Source organism: Dromiciops gliroides, chromosome 4, assembly GCF_019393635.1.
Source record: "Dromiciops gliroides isolate mDroGli1 chromosome 4, mDroGli1.pri, whole genome shotgun sequence".
Classification (NCBI taxonomy): Eukaryota; Metazoa; Chordata; class Mammalia; order Microbiotheria; family Microbiotheriidae; genus Dromiciops; species Dromiciops gliroides.
This window is the reverse complement of record NC_057864.1, coordinates 2555336-2575033: the sequence shown is the minus strand read 5'-3', so window position 1 is coordinate 2575033 and position 19698 is coordinate 2555336. Positions and strand designations below refer to the sequence as shown.

The window sequence follows — 19698 nt, the reverse complement described above, 5'->3', positions numbered from 1 at the left end:
AACAGATTAGAATACACATTTAGAATCTTAAATTACACAGTACATTCACATTTGTGATCATTAGTATCTTCAATGTTTAAATCCCTATGAGACTTGGATTATGGGAATTTATCATTTAAGACACTAACTGCCTCCATTCTGAGTTATCAGATGCCAGTTGGCCAGGATGCCATCTGATCACAAGAATACATGCAAGAGCAGACATTGCACTGTCACATGATGGGAGACATGCATGAAGCTAGGGTATGGCCGAGGGGACGCTTTTGACAAACATTGAGGTTGGTTTCTCTTGGTTTAATTTTTTCCTCCACAATATTGTACAGATGGCTGGAAGTTTTCATCCCACCCATCTCATTCTACACCTGGTTTCTATGCCCCTTCCTATATGTCTGATGCCATGGACATCTCAATCCCATGCATCTGCTTAAGTCTGACTCAGTTTCCTCCAATATGTTTGGTGGCATGGACATATATCCCATCCAGCTATTGTTAGCCTGGCATACTGCATGAGCAGCATATATTGCTCAAGTGTGGGATTGCTCATATCCCATCATTTCTCTGTTCTTTTTTGGTAACCCCCATAATTATCTCAGGTGTCATGATAAATACAGTGTTGGATTTGGCCTTGACATCTGTTACAAATTATTAGATTTTTAAATTTCTCATAACGGCATGAGGACAATTAGGCAGATGATGCAAAAAGTGATGAAACAAAGATGAAAGTTATTTTTTTTAATTAATATTGCAATTATCTTCTCAATTTACCCTCAACAGGGGGGACTGTAGTAATATTAAGTTTCAGAGAATGTTTTAGTTTTTGTTTTATAATATGTTTCATGTGTAACTACTAAGATTCTAAATTCCCTTAGACATGATTTTGAGAACTTATTGTTCGATTTAATTATTGACAAAGCTATTTTAAAGTTGTGTTAAGCTCAATTTTGCAGGAAAGTTTCCTGGCTGCTTACCAGCATCCACACATCAACCCTTGTAAAGACTTCCATTCCACGACTAAACCCAGAGGACATCCCAAGAATCATTCAAGAAAAGACTTCCAAAGACTTAAATGGACATTTCCCTGTTTTCCTTTTGCACATTGTATACACAGTTTATAATGTCCACTAATGATGTCCACCTGCTAATAGGGGAGTGCCCCCTTTAGCCTTTGTCAATGTGTCACTCAATTTTTTCCCCTCTGTTTTCATTCCCTTTAGTCATAAGCATCTGTAATGTTATTGCTTCATGTGAGGAAACCATGTTTCTTCACTTGAAGCATGGGGGACTGTAACAATTGGAGTGATGGCACCTGCTGGAGAGTTACTGTAGGACAGCTCCATCATGAGGAGAAGACATCTGAGGGCAAACCATGTGGTTAATTCCTTGGCATCAGGAAGTGATGTTTGGTCATGGGTACTGTCGATCAAAGCTACCAGCTAATTAGCTTGGAGGTATGTGTGTGTGTGTGTGTGTGTGTGTTTTCCCCAGTTTCACAGGAAGCTTCTGGAAGGAAGAAGGAATCATTGGGTTCTTTTAGTTTCTGACCTCTCCAGGGCAGGTCAGATGATGGGGTCTCTTAGAAATAGAGAAATTTTATCTCTCTCTGATCACTAGATCCTATTGCTCTTTAAATATTTAAGAGTCTAAGCTCTTGCTAAAGCTAATTTGACAACCACTCAGATATTTTTAGACAGTATAGCTAGAATTTTAGCAACTTTACACTCGGAAGATCAAGACGAATGAGACATTGCCAAGGGCCACTTGAATGTCACAGAGCAGTATCCGGATGATGTTGAGGCCTGGATCCAGCTGGCACAAATCCTAGAACAGACCGACATACAGGGTGCCCTGTCAGCATATGGAACAGCAATACATATGTCATGCTGGAAAAGGTATAGGTCGACATCCCAGAGATTCTGAATGATGTGGGTGCCCTCCATTTTAGGCTCAGAAACTTAGGGGAGGCAAAGAAATATTTTTTGTCATCTTTGGATCATGCCAAGGCAGAAGCTGAGCAGGACAAACATTACCATAATGCCATCTCTGTTACAGCATTGTACAATCTGGCCAGGCTTTATGAGGCAATGTATGATTCCATGAAGCGGAAAAGTTGTATAAAAATATATTATGAGAACATCCTAATTATGGTGACATAGTTATGCAGAGGAGCAATGGCTAAAGATAAAGGAGTTTTTTATGAGGCTTCAGATTGGTTTAAAGAAGCTCTTCAGATCAATCAGGATCATCCAGATGCTTGGGCTCCGATTGGCAATCTTCATTTGGCCAAGCAAGAGTGGGGTCCGTGTCAGAAGAAATTCGAAAGAATATTAAAGCACCCATCCACTCAAAATGATGTTCTATGCTGGCCCTTGGAAATGTTTGGCTACAAACTTTACATCAACCCACCAGAGACCGTGAGAAGGAAAAGCGACATCAGGATGGTGCACTAGCCATCTACAAGCAAGTCCTCAGAAATGATCCTAAGAACCTATGCTGCCAATGACATAGGTGCCGTGTTGGCCCACAAAGGCTATTTTTCCAGGAAGCTTGTGATGTATTTGCTCAGGTACAAGAGGCAACTGCAGATATCAGTGATGTGTGGCTAAACTTAGCACACATCTACGTGGAGTGAAAGCAATGTATCAGTGCTGTTCAGATGTATGAAAACTGTCTCTGAAAGTTCTACAAACACCAGAACACAGATGTCATGCTCTTTGGCTCGTGCCCTCCTCAAGTGTGGCAAGCTGCAGGAGTGGAAACAGACTTTACTGAAGGCCAGACATGAGACACCCAGTGATACGGTTCTCATGTTCAACGTGGCTCTGATACTTCAGAGACTAGCCACTTCTGTTCTTAAGGACAGAAGAACAATCTCAAGGAGGTACTGGATGTGGTCAAGCAACTGGAACTTGCCCACAGGCATTTTAGTTATTTGAGCAAAGTAGGAGACAAAATGAGATTTGACTTGGCCCTCCCTGCTGCTACGGAGGCCAGGCAGTGCTCCGATTTACTGAGGCAGGCTCAGTGTCACATGGCCTGCACATGAAAGCAGGATGAAGAGGCGAGGAAGCTACGGGCCAAGCAGGAACAAGAGAAAGAATTGTTACGGCAGAAACTGCTGAAGGAACAGGAGATGTGGAAATTTATTTTGATTTGGGGACCCTACCTTTAGGGTGAGATCAGAAAGTCTTAGGCCCTCAGGGTCTCTTCTGTGTGGGAGGTGCTGGTGCCCCTTCCCCTCTGCTTCAGCTGAGCCAAAAAGTCCCGTGGGCTGTATGAGACGCACCACAATGCAGTCAGGTTGTACATTTTATTTCCCTGTATTCTTAATTTTAAATAGTATCTCAAACAAACTCTGCTTTGATTGTTTAGTTAAAAGGCTTCTTAATCCTTTGCTTATCAATTTTGGGAGTGGAGCAGTGTGGTGGAACTTTATAAACAGCCCATGTTAAATTAATAGCAGTCAGATAGCCAGTCAGTCAGAAGTTCCCAGATTAGTCCTCCAGTCAGATTAGCCCCCTAAATTAGCTCTAGTTAACAAAATATTTCTACAATTGAATGGCGACCCAGATGGGACTTACGGCCCAATTATAATTTTTCCACAAACTTTTTTTCACAAGCAATTATATAATTTTCCAAATTAGATGGTTATTAATAATTAATTTTTTAAACAATATTTAATGGTGAGCCAGCTAGGAGTTACTAACCTACTAACCCTGGTAAATCTTTAAATAATAATAATAATAATAATATTAATAATACTACTAATAATAAATTAAAGGGCCACTAGGAAAAAAAATTTAAAGAAAAGTTTTTTCCACCCACTACTTCCTTTAATTTTTTGAAAGCCTCTTAAGCCTTATAGTTTTTTTTGCTAGCAGAGAAAGGGCTTAGCATTTATAGGGAACCATGATTCAATTTGTTTTACCTGTTGCCTTTTTTTTGTTGGCGTGTTCTGGAACATATTGTCTCACTTTAAAAGAATGACTAGCTCAGTATTTCCTTATGGCCTTACAGGACTTTTCCTTATCCATACTATAAAAAATTTTTGGAATAATGGGATGAGTGAGTCTATTTACCCCACTGATCCCATGGCTAATATTACTGGAGACATTTTGATTAATTTTGACCTTTATTATGCTAATATAATAATAGCTCTAACAATTGTAATGTTTTTCTCTCCATTACTAATATTCTAGCATGGTATTTTCTTATACAACTCTGGAGAGAGAAAAAGAATTGTAACCATAGTGAGCCATGTATTAAAAGGGATGCCAGAGCTCCCTCTACTAAAAATGACCTGAAGTTAGAAAAAGATGTCGACCAGTCTTTAAAAGCAGGTCAGCAGAAGCCTCCTATGCAGGATGCTACAAAGCCTAAAAGCAGAAACATCCTAGCACCTGCACTTTCAGGTCAAACATTTAAAAATCAGTATAAGACCCCTAAAGTGTGTCAATATTGTGAGAAGAAAGGACACTTGTTGAGACAGTGTAGAACTAGAAGGTATGAAATGAGATAGGTAATGACTGAAACTCTTAAAGACTTTTTTAGGGGAAATAGGAATAATCAGAGAAACTTTTTCCAGAGAGGGAACAATCAAGGCAATTACAGGCCTTATTATAAACAAAAATCAGAATAACTTTAGAAGACTCTATCAGGAAGGTATAAAAGGACAGAATCAGGGCAGTTATAGGCCTTATTATAAGCAAAATCAAAATAAATATAGATCTTATCAGGGAAATACAGACAAACCGAGTCAAAACAGGTATAGGCATTTTCAGAGAAATATAAAGCAGCAACCTGAGGACAGTCACAGACCCTCTCAAAAGGGTAAAGATCAGGGAAATATGGAAAAGTGACGGTGCACAGGGGAGGAATGGACCAAAGTAAACACTGAATATTTTATTTTTCTAGACTTTAAATACATTAACCCTTTTATTCCATTCCATTCTCCTCCCCAGAGTAACAAACCTCACGTGATCCTCAAGGTTGTGGACACATATTATTGCTTATTAGAAGCCCAAAGAGTGGCAAAATTAAGAAGCAGGTAAGGGCCATTCTAGGAGCAGCTGGGTATTGCAGGCAATGGATTCCCTGTTTTGGTGAAATTGCTAAGCCACTTGTGGCTCTAACAAAAAATTCTTTCCAAGTATCTTTTATTTTTTTTGGTGAGGCAATTGGGGTTAAGTGACTTGCCCAGGGTCACACAGCTAGTAAGTGTTAAGTGTCTGAGGCCGGATTTGAACTCAGGTCCTCCTGACTCCAAGGCAGGTGCTCTATCCACTGTGCCACCTAGCTGCCCCCTCCAAGTATCTTTACAGCTGGATTCCCAGCATCTTTCAGCTGTGGCAGAATTGAAGCAGGCACGTTGACCCGCTGATGTTGCTGTTCCTGCTTGGCCCCAGTTTGGTCTTCATCATTTCATTCCACCTGCACCATTTATAGGAGAAGGACTTGTTCAAAGAGCATATGGCTCTAACTTCAAAAAAGGGTTATTGAACCCTATTATTTAGTTCGTAAGACAATTGACAGACATATTGAGTCTTGCAATGTTTAAGTTCTTTTGATAAATTATTTATCATTTCAAGTATGCTGATGTTTAAGGTTTTTTTGATAAAATGTTTATCAATTTAAGTATTTGTTATTGCTATTAAAATAGAGAATTCATGAAGAAGATGATGTGGTTTATTTGATTAATGAAGATTTTGTAACAATGTTTAATATTATCAGTCATTTATATTCATTTATCATTAATATGTCATTGTGACTATGTATATAGCTTTTATTATCCTTAGTGAAAGAGTAGTAATTTTGTTGTATTGGTCATTATATCACTCCTAATCGACTCTGGGTATGGTTTGGAATTATTGTATATATTACAAGTGTATTTAGTTATGCAGCATAACACGCATTTTTACCATCATATTTTCTTTGGTGAAATTAATGAGATTTATGAATTATGGAAACTTACCATTTCAGAGTGTAATTACTCTTACACTGAGCTTTAGGGAGATGACTCCACTCCACAATGCAGGCCTTGGAGAAAATATGTGTACAACAGGAGGAGAGACAGGTACACGTAAGATGCCCTGAGGAGGCTGAGAGAACAGCCATTCAGCGAAACCTGGAGGCAGGATTCCCTTAGTCCAAATACATGCAGTAAGTTCATAGTTTGCTGATAATAGCAGCTATATAGGGCACATCTCTCACTCCAAAAATAGTCTGGTGTCATGGAAGCACCAGCCCATGAACCTGGTTTAACTTAATTTTGTTTGATTTTTTTTTTATTCTGTCTAGTGGCATGGTTAAAATCCATCCACCTGAGGCCTAGCACAATTATTGGGTGTCTGTGCACCACATGATGTGGTATGGTAACCCTCCCATAACATTTTCAAGTGTCATCACGGACACATTAGTAAATTTGGCCTTGATCCAGACATATAATGGCAAAAAGTGTTACTGATGTATTGTCTCAGTTTTCTATTGCTTACGGATATAGACGTCCTCCCAAAGGGGGGACTCCAATACACTGTATATGCATAAAGTTCAGATTTGTTTTGTACATTTTGAAGAACTTTCACTGCTTTTTGAAGAACTTTCATTATTTAAACTGAACAATTTTGGACAATGCAATTCTAAAGACTAGTGAAAGCTCAGCAGTATCCAGAGACAACCAGAGTCCTGACCAGAGTCCAGTTCCCCTGATGACATCTCAACACCTCTTCTGAAGACAAGATTGAAAAGGACTTTAAATGGACACTTTGGTCTCTTCCTACTTACACCATCTGTGATGTGTATTTTCTGCAGAGGTCTTCCCTCTGTGGACACTGTCAAAGGGGGAGTCCATGAGAGATTGCCCCTCTGGACAATTTTCTTTTCCTGTGTTGTTATTGATATTGTGTCCCAGCATAGGTTATGGTATTTTGTTTTGCTGCTTCATCAAGGAAACACTACATGTTTCTTTCTGAAGCAAAGGGGGGGGGACTGTGGAAATTTATTTTGATTTGGGGACCCTTCCTTTGGGCTGAGATTGGAAAGCCTTAGGCCCTCAGGGTCTCTTCTGTGTGGGAGGGGCTGGTGCCCCTCCCCCTCTGCTTCAGCTGAGCCCAAAAGCCCCGTGGGCTGTACAAGAAGCCAGGTCAGACAGCTGGGGGGGGGGAGAAGCCCCCAGCTCCCTCTGCCCTGAGTAGAGGTATTTGAGAGATCCTGGGCTTGTCCAGACTGGGCTCTGGGGGTAGCCTGTGCTGAGGCACATGAGGCTCGAGTGCACCCCGTCCCCCACCAGCCGCAGCCCTGGCTGGCAGATTAGCTTGGTCTGTGGGGGCACAGGAAGCCCCAAGATTTGAGTGGAGAAAAGATACACACACACACACACACACACACACACACACACACACCTGGGGGTTAGACTCAGGAGATGTGACAGGAGGACTGGAGGCCAGTGGACAAGACTCAGAGGGAGGATGGACAAGATAGAGAGACAGGAGAAGAGGTCAAGAGGCCCCTGACAAGATTAGAAAGGTTGGAGCAGGGCAGACTAGAGACAGAGCTACAAGGACGATGCAGGAGAAGACGAGAAGGACTAGGAGCAGAGATAAAAGAGGCCGAAGGGCAGACTGACAGAGCAGACAGACAGAAGGTCTGTGAGGGTGAGAGAGAAACACAGGGGTTCATCGGTGGCAGTAAGGAGAGGAAAGTTAGAAGCAGCGGGACTTACAAAGTGAAAGGGGCTCGGGAGTTATAATAAAGGACTGAGTACTCTGAGGCAAGAGGCAGCTAAGGCCCCTGTTATATTGAAAAAGTTCCAGGGGCAGCAGGTGAAAGCACCCGGGAACACAGTCAGGTTGTACATTTTATTTCCCTGTATTCTCAATTTTAAATAGTATCTCATAAATAAACTCTGCTTGGATTATTTAGTTAAGAGGCTTCTCAATCTTTTGCTTATCAATTTTGGGAGTGGAGCAGTGTGGTGGAACTTTCTAAACGGCCCATGTTAAATTAATAGCAGTTAGATAGCCAGTCAGTCAAAAGTCCCCAGATTAGTTCTCCAGTCAGATTAGCCCCCCAAATTAGCCCTAGTCATCAAAAATATTTCTACATTTGAATGGCGACCTCGGCAGGACTTGTGACCCAATTATAATTTTTCTAAACTTACAATTTTTTGTAAAGCCAATTATATGCTTTTTTCAGATTAGATATAGTTAATAATTATTATTATTTTTACAGAGAGAAAGAAGTGCAGAGGAAGCTCCTGGAGCAGTGAGCCTGGTATGTGGAGAAGACCAAGAGCATCCTCCTGGTCATAGGAGGAACCGCAGGGACAAAGGAAAAGAGGCAGCGGTGGCGGAGGCTGGGCCAGGCCTTCTAAGAAGGGAGGCAAGTTTGATGAATTTGTCAATGATGACACTGAAGACATTCTTGTGTCCAAGAAGAAAAGGAAGGGCAGTAGAAGCCAGCAAAGGGAAGAAGAGATGAGAGGAAGAAAAAGCGGAGGAGACCAAAAGGAGATGAGGGAACTGATGAGGGAGAGACTGAAAACCGTCCCGGGGTGAAAAAGCGTCGCCCTCCTGGGGCAGAGAAGGCGGTGGCTCCCAGGCCAGAACGGCTGCCTCCTTCAAAGGAAGGAAAGACAGTCAAAAGCCATAATCTCATCAAGTGAGGATTCTTCAGATGAAGATGAACTTAATTGCTGATGAGGGACATGCCAGGAACAGCAATAGTGATTCAGATCATGGTGATGGACACAAGAAATACTTCATGTCTGAGATCGATTCTGTCGAGAACCCAGATCAGTCTGGGAGCGAAGCTGGCAGTCTCTGGAGATCCAGCATGCAACAGTCAGAGGACAGGGACCGGTCAGCTCGGAAGAGGAGGCGTTCAGTGTCTGAACAGTCTGCTCAGGAGTCCGTCCAGTTGGGAAGGAGCCGCTCTGCATGGTTGGACAACGAGGCGCTGTCACCTTCACCGAGTGCTGATTCAGATTGAGTCAGAGAGTGCTTCTGCCAGGGGCTCTGGGAACGACTCGGACTCAGAAGCCTCCAACAATGAGGCCTCTGAGCAGGCTTCTGATGATTAGGTTTTAGTTTGTAAATAAACTACATTTCTGGAAGGAAACCTTTTGTTAAATATAAGAAAGCTGTGAAATGCTTGAAGTGTTTAGTAAAACTTGTGAGATTTTTCTGAAGGCAATTTTTTTTCTTCCAAATTGCCTATTACTGAGCCCTGAAAGATTTTCTCATGCTAGAGACCAATGTTTGAGTTTCCTGTGCAAATGAAGTCCCCTGGCCAATGTGGAACAGAGCCCCTGTCATGTGACAGTTACACTTAAATAAAACCAGACATTCAGGCCTTCAAAAAACAATACCTAAATAAAGTGCAGCTTTGATCAAAATCCACATTTTGATTTCCGAGGCACCACGTCTGCTGTCCATTACTTTGACTTGCGACATTTGACTGGTTATTTCTATTGTGGTGAAGTGTTTTAAGAAAGAGGAGCAGCCTAGGCCTTTGGCTATACTTCCCAGAACTGAAAGCACATGGCTAATTGCTGTCAATCCTCAGGGGGTTATTTGCATGTGAGGGACTCTAATCAGTCAGCAGTATTTGGGTTTTATGTGAATTGCACAATGAATGGCTCACATCCCATTAGAACCTTCCAATTCTGTTAGGAATTATGAAAACCTGGAATCATCGGCTGTAGGAAGTGTTCTTGCTTCTTAGTCACATTAGCAACTTGAAATATGTGGTATAAGTAGTAGCCATCTCAAAGGTAGGGCTTGGTTGCTTTAATGATTTATCAATATTGATACTGATATCAATATTGCAAACCAGAAGAGACAAAAGCTTGGAGAATACTCCCCCCCCCCCCACCTACCTCTTCCCTCCTCCCAAAGAGGATTTTCCACTCAGCTCAGTACAATCCAGATGCAGGTTTGATCAGTTGTAAACACAAAGGTTTATCAAGTGTTCTCCTCGGTTTGAATCCCTCCCTACTTTGTTACGCACATCAGATTCCAATACAAATAACCACTTGGCTTTCCAGCCACAGCAAAACCGCCATTTATCAGCTTCCTTCAAATAGGGCATTTCTTTTTTTATCCCCAGGATAGAAAGCAAAGTTTACAACCAGGAATCAAGTGGAGCTCCCTGCATTGTACAGGGTTGCCCCCCCAAATCTTGTTGGTGTCGGAAACTTTCATAGCTTCCGACTACACTGAGACTTCTGGGATCCTTGTATATTCTAGTCCAAGATTAAACACATCCCAGCTTTCCAAAGTTTGGGATGACCCCCTGCTTGGGTAAACTAGCCTAGAGTTATTTTTTTTAAAAAGGAAATAGTAAGCCTTTGTGACCTATCCATGGCATTGGTTCTAAAACTGGTCTGATTGCTAGTCAAGAAAATAGGTTTCAAACTCCTGCTGTGACAGTTTACTAGGGTGACTAGACAAGCCATCAACTGTCTTTTTCCCCTAAGATAACTTCTTAGCTAAGCATCTACTTTACAGGTCTATTGAGGGTCTAAGGGGATTAGAGACAAAAAGGGTTTGGGAAGGATAGAATCACCAATAAGATAAAATGATAGTTCTCTCTCCTACAATTAGAGAAACCCCAATTTAAGTTAAATGTGTCATCTTCAACTATTATGACATCTGCTGCTATACTGAAAATGCCTAACAGCCAAGGACAAAAAGATGCCTTGTTTTGAAGGCCTAGACTCTAATCACATCTAGGGTACTGTAAGATTTCTGTTCATTTTTTTTTTCCTGAATTTTTTTCCTCTGAATTCCCAGTGCTGAAGGATTTGGGAATATTTGGACTACCTTGCTCACCAGTTCTTTTGAGAAAGAAAAGAACTGAGATAAAGAGCATTGTAAGAGGTAGCATGGCTCATTGGTAACAGGTTCTGGCCTTGGCCATCAAGAGTTGGGTCCAAGTCCTGACAGCCTACTTAGCATTGGCAATTGGTTATCTCCAAGTAATACAACCCATTTCGAAGACTCAACTAGGAGCTAAAAATTTGCCTAGAGATTTTTCCTCTTACCCAAGGCAATCCCCAAGCCATGATCCCCGAAGGCCATTGTCACCCAAGTAATAGTTTGTTTCTTCTTATGAGGTCAATGAACAGGTAGCATTTAGAATGACTGGGGGCCAGATTTTGTTGTGCTTGATGTATTCAAGCAGCTTTTCACCCCTAAGTCTCACAGATTGTTCTTTTTTTGTGTGAGGCAATTGGGGTTAAGTGACTTGCCCAGGGTCACACAGCATCAAGGGTCTGAGGCCGGATTTGAACTCAGGTCCTCCTGAATCCAGGGCCGGTGCTCTATCCACTGTGCCACCTAGCTGCCCCACAGATTGTTCTTAATGCAAGTTAAATAGCCAAAACAAATAACGAACAAGTTAGAATACTATTCCACCTGTGGTTAAACCAAGAAATAGGAACAATACTTAGCTTAACACCTTTGAAGTCAGTTTGTAGTAATTTGGGGGGGGGGAAGGGGGAGAAGGTAGAATATTATAAAAATTGTTGGAGGATTTTCGTGTCCTTTATTTAGGTCCAACCCTAGCCCGGTGGAAAGAAAACTGCATTTGAGACTGATCTAGGTTCAAATTCCAGATCAGCGACGATTTACTTTCGTTATGCTATGCTTCTGTCCCTAGCTTCTCACAGTCCCAGCTTCATCCTGTCAGGTAGCTGGGCAGTTGTATTAGCTCAGAGATTGATTTCTATAACAAAAAAAAAAAAAAGAAAGAAAGAAGAGCCGAGAATCTGGAGTCGCCTCAGAGCTTGTTTGTTTTAAAAGATTAAATTAAATTTAGAGAAAAGCGTTGATATTTGGAGACTATACTGGAAGTGATCTTTCCACCTAATAGAAAGACCATAAAGCCCGAGTTCAGTAATACTATTTAATAGAAGCTACTCGTCTCTGCCCAATGTACTTGCTTCTAACACTTTTCTATGGAGATTTCTCCTTTCTTCCTCCACTCTTTTCTATGTCTTCTATCCTTTTACTTTCTGTAGTCACTCCAAGATCTTTTCATTGTATTTATTTGGTCACCTTGAAATCCTTATGAGTGTGATCAAAATAGCTCAAGTTTCCACCAAGGTACATTAGAGTGGATAAGACTTCTGAACACCTCAGGTCAAGAGAATAAGTTTAGGCTCTAAAATGTTGGATTTCCTCTCCCCTCAAGCTGGGGTGGATGGTAGTTTTTATTTGGAAAAAGGCATTAGAGAAGTGGGAAAAACCTGTGACCGAAGGCTATAGGAAGTCACCATTCTATACTAAGAATAATTTCCTTGATAGCAGAGATTGTTCACTCATAGCGTCAGTTTATCATAGCGCCACAAGATTAACTGGCAAGCACTCACCAAGTGAGCATTGTTAAAATTTGTTAGTAAAAAGGAATAAAAAGAATTAGCCCTTTTTTGCTGTCAACCAGACCTGTTCCAAGATGGTGTAAAAAGCCCACCCCTCTCCCCTGGATGTTATCACAGCATTTGTTCATATCTATAGAAGATGTTTGCATTTCCATACATTTAGTTCTCTCCTACAGCTGGAGAAGTACCCTAGCCATTACTGGGAATCAGTCTGATAGATTTTCGCACAGATCTAGAAGGCTTTCAATAGCAGTCCTCTGGAAGAGCTCAAGACTCCCTTGGGCTTGTAGTAGTCACTCACTCCCTAACTTCTTCAGGTGTTATTTTGATTCTTTTCTTTCAACCTCTTTTAGCAGCAAAGGTCCAGGTCTCAGGCTGCTAGGTGCCCTAAAGTTTGTGTTCCTAACTAAATCAAAACAAATACATGAAAGGCACCCTCCCTTCCAAGCCATTTTTTAAGAGACATTTACTTTAGAACAATTAAGCACAGCACAAAAAAAGAGAAACGTTTTAGATCCAGGGAATTCAGAACGAAGAGACCACCTGGGTCCTAATCCCGATCTTCGTCAGCTGAGGAGAACAGAGAAGTCTTGAGTGCCTAACCCCCACCTTCCTTGTTTGTTAAAAAGAGAAGCCCCATAAGTAGAACCCGGCCAATAGAATAGTCTTAGGGAGCCGGGTTACACCACAAGTCACCGGTTGTGTTTGCAAAGGGCTCCGGAGCCATCTGGTCAGACCCAGGGACAGAAGGGATTTCAGTGTTTGTGTGAATCATCTCCTACAGCTAATGTGCACGAAGTATTAGGCGTTTGTTACCGAGAAAGCCTTCCCAGCTCAGCATTTCCAGATTTATGGCACCTTTTCACCCGATGTCCCACGGGGCAGAAAGTGTCAAGTTGTATCACTTTCTTTACAAAGCAGAAATTGCAGACTTCAGAAGTAGCTTTAAATGGCAGCTACCCATGTTTAGGTCCTCAAGACACACAACTCAAAAGGGTTTTTTGTTTTTGTTTTTATTTTAAGTTGAAAGTGAGGAAACGCAAGGGGCCCAGAAAGAGAACCTAAGACAAGGTCATCGAGCTGGGATGTTTCTTGAGCACCTGCTAAGTGGGAGGCCCAGAGCTACCCATTCCATAGGAACCCCCTCAGTTCTCGTTTCACACCAAGACTCCTTTTCCCCTGCCCATGCTATCTTCCCTAGAAAGAGAATGACTATTTATTGGAAAAAAAGGCAGGAAAAAAAAAAGACTCCTGCAGGAGGAAACAAAAGTATTTTCTTAAAATGGAAAGCACTTGATAGGATTTCGGCCTTGAAAGAGAAAAACCTTGGGGTAACGTTTCTGAAAGAAAGGAAAGAAAAAGAACAAAGACCTTTATTCCAAGGCTAACTCTTTATATACAGAAGGAAGCGCGGACCTAACTGCTGTCCGGAAACTTAAGCTGTTCTCTTTCCTTTCTCCTATTGGGGAAGGGGATTTTAAAGGCTGCGGTACGCGCATGCTCACTGAGATCTGCAGACACAGCAAAAACAGACTTTTCCCCCAAAAACCCAGTCAGCCCCTCCCCTCCCCCACCTGTAGTGGGTGGAGGCAAGAGAGGAGGGAATGGGCATCACCTGAGGACAATATCCTGGGGCTTTATAAATAAAGCCTGGGTAGGCAGTTTATGTTAATTTACAGCTGAGTCGTTTTTTTTGAAGCCAGTTTGTAAGTAAAAGGGGTAAAGAGAGAGGCGCTTAGAGCTTCCTGTTTTCTTCTTGTGGGGGCCGTGAGGAGGGGGGATGATGGGGGTGTCCTGACTTCGGGGACTCCCAGCTCACTGGGAGCAAGGTGGTTTTCTCCTGTTGTGGCTGCGTTGAGGGGTGCTGGCTTTTTTTCCCCTCTTTCCTGTTTTTTTAAGGAAACGAAACGAGGGGTTTTGTTTATGTCATAGAAAGAAAAGATTTTTCTCCGAAGCACTTGTCAAAGCGGGAGACGCTGTAAGTTCTCCTGCAGTTCCTTTAAAAAGAGTTCTAGAACTGGGCCGGCTATGCATGCCCACTGGGTGTAAGGAGAAGGGTGAGTGAAAGTGACCCAAGGAAAGCCATCTCTGACTCTGAAGTCACTGGTTGTTAGAAGAAAGAACATGTAATGCTGTCAGGGTTGAAGTTAAAAGTTGGGTTGAGAATAGCAGAGTCCATAACGGTTCTAAAAGAGATCTTCATGTCCTCAGATTACAGATCCCACGTTGAGAGGGACCTTGAAAACAAATGTCATTCCAGTACAGAACTAGTAGTCCTCCATTTCCAATAGAACATAAAGATGTTTCTCTTTATTGAGAGTAAACTGAGCCTTAAGGAGTTTGTGACTTGCCTGTTGTCTCGCAGCTATCAAGAATCAGAAATGTGATGTAGAGTGCTGAACTCAAAACTCAAAACCAAAACTTTTTTACTAGAGAAAAGCTTAGGAATGGAAAAAACTCCATGCTCAAACTTTTCAGATAGGGAAATTGAGGGAGAGATGTAACTTGGCCAAGTTTGTCCTTAAAGAAAGGAATGCTTGTTCTTGGGTGTACTTTGGAGGGAGAATTTTTTTTGTAGGTCTCTTAAGAAATCAGAACTTGGGTTCGATATAAGAAATTCTGACAGGTTTGTCTTTGCCCTAGCTTGAGCTTTCTTTGCTTGAGGGAAAGTATCTTCCTGTAGTCTTGGCTTTTTTTCTAATGAAATAAACCGTTGATTCCTCTTAAAGTGTTTTATAGAAAATCAAAGGTACCTAGCTCCAATGACAAAACTAAAACTGGGGCTTCCCAGTGCAGTGGTTTTTTTTTTTTTTTGAGGGATTGGGTAGCCCTTCAATTAATCTCGTTTAAGCAGCTGCTTACCTGGACCTAGCAATAAACGGGTCTTCTGTCTAAAGAATGCAAACTAGGAGGAATCCTTGAGCAATACTATGTCAATATCTTTAACTGGGAAAACTGGAACCCATACATAGGTCTCCGGTCTATTTTTATCTCTCTGAGTAAATAACTATATTAGTAAATCCCTGGAAGCCAGGGCTTCGTCAAAATAATCAAGAAGGTAACTGAAAAGGAACACTGAAGAGGAAGGGGGAGAACAGCAGGAGGTCCTCGAATATTTTTTTCTTGCAAAATCAAGAGAAACTTAAAAGTACTTCCAATCAGGTTATCTGAAATAAACTGTTTTAAAACAACTAGTGACAGAAGAATTCCTGATTCTGAATGACAAAGGATGACTACAATGATTCCCAGGCTTGCTTAATTCCAGTGGGGAACCTTTTACTATCCGAGGATGTGACTCCCTCCTCCCCCAAGGATACTTAAGAGGGTTGAGAGAGCCTTGATCTGCTGGGTACCCCAGCTAGGGGTTGACAAGCTAGGAACCCTGGGGTTCAAAAGCAGGGCTCAGACTTGCCAGGAAAATCTTAAGGAGCAATTTCAGAGTGGAAATCATCTTCTTGAGGAGATGGAGTATTACCCCATTACAAACCTTCATATAGGTAGAGACTGGGTGACCACGTGTCTGGTATGTTGTAGGTTTTTCTTTAGAGAATGAGTTAAAGAATCCCCTTGTGACTAAACTGAACTTTTTTCTTAACCTGTTGCAACAGCAGTCATTGCTTGAGAGCACCTCCTTTTCTGATGGGGTTCATTTGCTTGGGGATCTCATGTCTGACTCCTATCCTTGAACTATGTTTACTTCTTGGGGGGAAAAATAATGTATTCTCTCCACTGAATCTGCCAAAGATTTCAAGATGTCGTGCTCTTTCAATCTTTCAGTTTCAATTCTTTAATTCAACTTGACAATGAAAAAAATCTATATGCCAGACTCTGAAGTTCAGAAAAATGAATGGTAAAGGTCCCTCAATACAAAGCAAACAAAAGGTCAACGGTCATTTTAGGAGAGAGGCTTATAGCTTAAAACTAACCAGTGAGATGAAAAGCCCTCCTGTACCATTAGAGCTGTGTTTGGGCCAAAAGTCACTGGTGCTAAACTGGGTGAGATGAGAAGGTCCCCTCCCTCTTGTGGGCTAGACCTTTGGATAAAGGTGAGGAGATGAGAGCTGAGGGCATAGGGGTGTGTGCGTGTGCGTGTGCGTGTGCCTGTGCTCTCGCGCACACGATGTAAGATGACTGAATAGGGTATGAAGGGTTTTGAACACCAAACACCAAAGAAGGTCTTATATTGGATCCTGGAGGGGGTGATAGGGAGATGTTTGAGTGGGGGATTGTATGAGATGATTATGGATTTGAGTCAGATTAAACTCTGAGGATGAGGTCTGGAAGATACCCAGCCCCTCCCTGGTATAGTTAGTTTCTCCCTTTGCCTAAAGGTTTATTGCTTGTCAAGTTCTCACTGTCTCCTTTAAGTTTTATTGCTAATTAACAGTATTTTTACTTGTGTTCAGTCTCCCCACTTGTCAGCTACATCTTAGTTTTATGGCCTGTAATAAAAGTTGTGTCTTCAGCCTATCTGGAATCCATCATATGTCAGAACCCCAGTCTCTGTCATGGATTAATTGCAATGAGATAGGGAAATGATTTTTGCCTCCCCTTTTCTTTGACATTCCTCAGACTCATTACCTCCCCCCTCTTCCTTTGGATTGACCTTGTTCTCCCTCCCCTTTTCCTCCTTGTTCCTGGAACACGTATACACGTCTCCATACATTGATCACGAGCTAAGCATGCACCCTGGGTGAGACGGGATTGGATGTTAGATTGTGAGCTTACCTAGTGCACGTAGGGACTTTCCTCCCTACAATTACTATAAAAACCCAAGGCATAAGTTTATTATTGCGACTCAGTCATCGAGTTTGCCCGTTCTCTCGAATGTAATAAATCTGCCTCTGCTTGATTTGGTGGTCTCTTTGAGTTATTTGGGTAAACTGAGGCACTTTGTCCCAAACAGGATGATGTGGTCAGACATAATCTTTAGGAAGATCCTGAAGACTAGTGGAGGATAGACTGAAGTGGTAATAAGATTCTCACAATATGTATGGATGAGGGTTGAGACTGGTTCTCCCCCCTCCCCTTCTCCTCCTCCTCTTTTCTGCCTTCTGAAAGGTAAATGAATATTACAAGATTATCCAGGTATAGGCCTAGCTCATAAGCCTGTGTTTGACCCCTCTATGAACTCCCAGATGTTTTCTGTGAACTCCAGCTATAGCTTCACATGGGAAATTGCCCCTATTTTGACCGAGAGTGGGAACATGAAGGAGGATAACCCTGCTGAGATCCTGGCCAGGTCCCTTCTAGGCATATCTCACTGATTAACTGCCCAAGGTTCCCAGGAACTAGCCATTCCTAGGGACTATAAACAATTCCAGGGGTAGTCCTGGAGGGTTGGCTCCCCCTCAGGAGTATGTCCTGAGAAACTAAGTTTATTCCAACTTCTCTGGCAATGATCCTGCATGAATGCACTTGGTGTCAGTCATAAAATTAGCTCATCATACAAGCAGCTATTGGTGGCTTCAAGCCACTTTTGTTTAAAGTCTTATATAAGTCAAACGAAGCCCCCACCTCTTTGGAGTCTCACTCATGGAGAGGATGCTCTGCCCGGGATGTTCCCAATTGGGAGTCTGGGAGACTGTACTGGGACCCCCAGCCAGTTGGACCCAGGAATTGGTGCTTCCCCTATTTGGTGATGTATTTCTCTTTAAATCTCTACATAGTGGTAGCTTTTGCTTTAATAGTTATTGTTAAACTGCTTACTTTATTGCTGTTGCAAAGCTAATCTCTTTTCCTGTACTATAATACTCATTACATTTAACTGTCTTCACCTAGTATTGGTGTCATTTTGTAGGAACGAATCTGAACATTATCCTTAACAATACACCTTCATAAGTCATTGGGGGCATAACCCCTTGGGTGGAGTCCTGGAATTTGGTTTCCAGCTTGGAGTAGCATACGTTGTCCTCTGCCATTTCATTGACCAAATCCTTTTGGGTAGAATTTTAGAAGGGGAGGCGTGAATGGTCCTTCACATGTGCCTTCCCGTAATGGTGGTTCTATGAATGTAAAATCAAGCAAACATTAAGCACTTACTATCTGGCAGGCACCAGGACTATAGAGAGCAAAAGACTGTTCCTGCCCTCCAGGAGCTTGCAATCTAGTGGCAGAAACCAATGTACAAACAACTTGTATGCAGGGTATATAGGAAATAATGAAAGACTCAAGAATTAAGAGGAAGGTGCTTCCTGTGAAAGATGGGAGGAAGCCAGGCAGGTCAGTAGTCAGAAAAAGGAGAGCTTTTTAGGCACAGGAGAACCACCAGATAAAACTCCAGAACCAAGAGATATGGAGTATCTTGTTCATGGAATGGTTGTGTGTCACTGGGTAAGAAGGCTATGTTTCAGGAAATGTTGAGATGGGAGATCTATGAGATAGGAATAGAGTTGAGCAGTTACCTTTCCTGATACCAATGCATAGATGCCTGACGAAGGAATTCAGAAACAGTGAGATCTAAAAATAATCCTTGGGTACCTACTGATGCCCAGGACTGATGTTCTAGCATAAAACCTACACTTGGAATCAGAACATCTGGTTCCTTATCTATACAGGTGAGCCATTTCCTCTCTGAACTTCAGTTTCCATTTTTGTAAAATAAGAGCTAAAAAAAAAAGTTTACCACTGCCCTCACAGAGCTAGAAGGTATAAGCACTTAATGGTTCAGTTAACCATGAAAAATCTCAGCAAGAGACATCATGGATGATAACATGCTTCCACATTAGCTTAGGTGTTCCTGGCTAGCATCAACTTACATGTGTTTATAATTGAAATTGGTAGCTACCATGATGCTGACAGTATTGTAGACAAGACCTGTAATCGGAAAGAGCTGAGTCCAAATACCACACCACACAATAGCTGTTTGGTCTTCAGGGAAGACATTTCACCTTTCTGGGTCTCAGTTTCCTCATATGTTAATTGAGGGGAATTGGCCATGATGGCCTTTGGTCCCTTCTAGTTCAGAATCTTTGTTCCTGTTTGTGTGTTCACAAGAAGGTAAGTGTAGCTCGGAAAGTGTAATGACTTATTCAATTTCCTCAGGGTGAGTAGGCTTTTCTTTACTGTACAAAGTCCAATTGTTAGAGGGTTTCTCATAACTGAACATCGCAGCAGATCAAGGAGAGACTGGTCATAGCATAAAACAGACGTGGAGGTCAGCTCCTCTAGGACCTTTACTCATAAGTGATAATTTGTGTTATCTAATTCGGCTCCCTCACTTATTAGGAAGGTAGAGATGGTGACAGTGAAGGGACTTGCCTAGCACCTGGTGGCCAAGTTGGATTTTGACCTGAGGGACCATGACTTCATTTTGCCTCAAT

General features: G+C 42.0%; 1 pseudogene; it reads left to right on the top strand.

Annotated features, from left to right (window-relative positions):
* Positions 1 to 245: 245 nt before the first annotated feature.
* LOC122753583 lies at positions 246 to 9073 on the top strand (annotated as a pseudogene).
* The last annotated feature ends 10625 nt before the right edge of the window (positions 9074 to 19698 follow it).